Source organism: Palaemon carinicauda, chromosome 38 (assembly GCF_036898095.1).
Source record: "Palaemon carinicauda isolate YSFRI2023 chromosome 38, ASM3689809v2, whole genome shotgun sequence".
Classification (NCBI taxonomy): domain Eukaryota; kingdom Metazoa; phylum Arthropoda; class Malacostraca; order Decapoda; family Palaemonidae; genus Palaemon; species Palaemon carinicauda.
Window position 1 is genome coordinate 26,654,520 of NC_090762.1, and position 4,256 is coordinate 26,658,775.

The window sequence follows — 4,256 nt, forward strand, 5'->3', positions numbered from 1 at the left end:
ATTTTAGATTGGCTTTTTATTACTGGATGTAGAGGTATAATGGTTTGATTTTGTTGGGTTTCAGTACATGAAGGTGTGTAATAATTATGAATTACATAATAAAATCCATGACCCAAGGGATCAATGGAGAAGTTAGGAGGAGTGTGAGAACGCCATGTCAGTCTTAAACATGATGCGAAAGTCAAGACCAAGCTAAACCTTTGCAGTGTAACATTTTTGTATGAAGAGTAAACACAATACAAAGCATCCCGTGAGAAACAGTTGAGTGTCTCACCGGAACAAGATGGCTTCTTGTACTAATGTTGTGTTTACATATTTGTATAAATGCTGAGATAACTAAGTATACATTATCATCATACATGATATTTTTGTTAGTTCTGTTCAACATGTCATACGGAATGGTCATCCAACCAAACCATCTATACTCCTGTGATGGAGCTGCTAATAAACTGTTTTAAAAGTTAACTTACATAGACTTATTCAGAAGAAGTAACCTGCAAGTCTAACTATACATATCACATTGAAGAGACATGAAATGGAACTCTAATGTGTGTTTATAACAGTACCACACCAACAATTGGTGGCAGCGAATCAACTTTAAGAACCAGCGAATCAACTTTAATAACCAAGAGATATTAATTTTAAGAAACAGCAATTTAAACTGTAATACTTAGCAGTTACAACAGTAATGAATCTACAATTTTGACGAAGTATCTACGTCCACCGAAGAAATGAACGTATCGAATATCAACTATAAATAGTATACAAACTGAGGAACTGGATCTTCAATCAACATCTTAAGAAGACGAAGGAATGGCATTCAACTTTATCAACGTTTATTAAACATTCAAGAATCATATCCAGGAAACAACACATTCAACATTACGACGGGATATCAGACCGAAAACATTCACCCAAACAGCTAAACTCTCGCAAACCAGAGAGAGAGAGAAGAAATGACGACATCGCCCATCGCCCATATATACTCAGCTAAGTACATTTCTTTATTCATTCAGTTTTAGGCAGTGAAGTGTTGTTATCACGAGTCGATCGTCCATTATTGCTGGGGAGAGTTGTTTGCAAATCTTCATTTTTTCCTTCATTAAAGGAAACTGTATTCAACTTCGAATTCTCGTCTAGAATTTCTTTTCTCTGTGCTAATTCCTTTTTCTTTCAGAAGTTCTCGGGAAATATCTTAATATTAGTATCATTGTTTTGGGGGATTATGTTATAATCAGGAAGATATCTTTATTGTTTAGTTTTTATGCGTTTACGCAGTGGACGTCTGTATTCATATAGAGATTTTGATAGGATTGCAAGGAGTCGTAGAGATAGAAAAAAAAGTAAAGTAAACATGACGCCTCCTGTGAGTCCGAGTAACCCCACCCCCAGACCTAGTAACCCAGCTCCCATCGTAACACTAGTAAATGCGCGTTCAGCTATCCTTCCTTTTCAAGGTCGGGTCAATGGGTTCTTACCTCAGAATGTCGAGTCTTGGATTTCTTCCGTTGACGCTCACTTGAATGCTGAATATATCACAGACCCATTTGTACAGTTGCAAGAAGCTAAAAGTTTTATAGACTTTTCTAAAGAGGATGCAAGTGCGTATCTGAGGGGAGTTTCCTTTTAAGAGGCAGTTACATGGGACGATTTCAAAGTTAGGCTACGTGCAGTCTATGGCGGTGAGGAAGCCTTAGATGTAGTTTTAACATTAAGAAATACACTTAATCAAGCCACTATGACTCGGCTTAATGTTATAGAGAGAGCAGCTCTCATTTCCCTTAGGCTTAATGAATATAAGGATATTTTAGGTAATTCCACTTGTGTTACTAGAGATAACATCGCCGTGAAAGATTTCTTACGATTAATGTATTTAACCTGCATGACACTTATGTTGCCAGAAGCTTTAGTGCGGTGTTTTGATAAAAAGTTAACACCTGAAAGTACAGAATTGGATGTGTATAAACAGATAAAGAAACACATGTCTAAGTGTACTGATCTTGATCCCTTGTTTACACAAGTTTTTGCAAAAAATTAAACTAAGCCACAACAAATAAACGTAGTTGATAATAGTCATGTTGCAGGAATGATGTGTTATAATTGCAAACGTCAAGGGTACTTGATCGCAGACTGCAGAATGCGATATTGTTCGATACATAATAGTTCAACTCATTCATATAGTCGATGCTTCTCGCGTAATCAACAACAGAATCCTAGAAATACACAGTCAATTCCCTATGGAAACATCCAAACGTCAATGCAGTTCAAAATAAAAAAAACAAAAAAAAAAACAAATAGTGCTTCAAATAACTCTGATCCTGGGCTGTCTAGCCAGAACTCGCAAGGTCAGACTAATTTTCAGAATGTGCAGAGCAAAGCAAATACCACATAATTAACTCCAATGGGGAAGAGAATGATGTTGGGTCATTCGTATCAACATCAGTAGTATTAAATAATCCATTTAATGTTTTATCAGATCATTGTGAGGCAATAGATTTTCATACGAAACACACGACTGAATAAAATAAATCAGTGCATGCTCCCGTAGATGCAACAAATTCACACAATAATAAGCCAAAATGATTTACGACCAACATTATATGCTGTGGATTTAGAACACAGATCATTTACATTATTTTTTTACACTGGTAGTCCACGTAATATCATGGATTTGAGGACACATCATTTGTTGTTTTCGAACTACCCTATAAAGAAGTCCGGAGTAAGGCTCTCGGGTATAGGAAATAATGAATTAAATGTAATAAGCGTAACTCATGTTCAGTACAAGGTCGGTAAGCACATGTTTGCCGATACCTTTGTTGTTGTACAAAACATTGATATGTATCCAGCTGTTCATATGTATCCAGCTGTAATTATAGCATACCAGTCTATGGGCAATCAAAACATTATCTTAGCCCCTGCCGAGCATGGCATGTATATCAAAGGAAAATTCTATAAGTCTTCTAATACCTTAAAATCAGTTTTGGATAAAAAGGAGACAACAAATAAAACTGTGACGTACGTTGAAGAACCAATCACTTGTCTCATTAATAAAGAAATAATATACGCGACAACAGAATTCTCGTTCACCTGTAATATTATCTTGCTCGCAATCTATCGAGCCGAACGTAACTTCGAATTTAATAGTGCAAGTAAAGAAAACCTTGCCGGGATCTTGAATATTAATCATTTCTGACACTTTGAAAACTAACGGATTGTCCGTCACACAAGCTATTTATACAGTCGGCTCACAACAACAATGTAATATTGAAGTCTGTAATCATTTAAATACCACATTAGTAATTCACAAAAATCAACATATCTTGGATGTAGAAGTTTATAAATATCGTATTCTTACCGTCGCTGAAATCAATCACGCTCAATCAGTTGCGGATGAATCCCTTTTGCAATCTATTAGAAATAAAATCAATAAAGACATTCAAGAAGAAATTCAGCAGAAATTATTTGGACTTTTAACTGAATATCATGATTTTTTTTCCACTACGGATGGATTCTTAGGAAAAACAGATGTTATCGAACATCAAATAAGGTTAAAGGACAAGCAGAAAATTATTTATGTACCCTTGTACAGACTCCCTATGAAATTCCAGAATGAGATAAATGATGAAGTAGGTAAAATGCTAGAAGAAGGAGTCATTAGGAAATCGAACAGCTCTTATAATTTATAGCTGTACCGAAAAAAGATCGAATATGGCATATTTGCGTAGATTTCCGTCGCCTAAATGAGGAAACGATCCGTGATCGATTCCCAGTGCCATGTACTGATGATATTTTATCTTTTTTAGGTCAGAATAAATATTTTACCAGTTTGGACTTACTTAAAGGCTTTCACCAGATATCATTAGAAGAAAATAGTATCCCATACACTACCTTCAGCACAGCCAGGGGACATTATGAATTTTTGCGTACACATTTTGGTTTACGTTGTGCTCCCATAACATTTACTAGAATGATTAACATAGTGTTTGGAGACCTGCTAGGGGATATATTGCATGCCTATATGGACGACCTTATAATCTTTTCTAATACCTTAGAAGAACATCTACGTAAACTGGAACTAGTACTACAGAGACTAAGACAACATAACTTAAGGGTAAAGATTAGTAAGTGTGAATTCTTCAAAACAGAATTAGTCTATTTAGGTTTTACGGTGTCTAGCCAAGGTCTTAAAGTAGTCCACGATAAGGTGTCGGCTATCCGTAACTTTCCGATACTTACTAATGTCAAGGGAATAC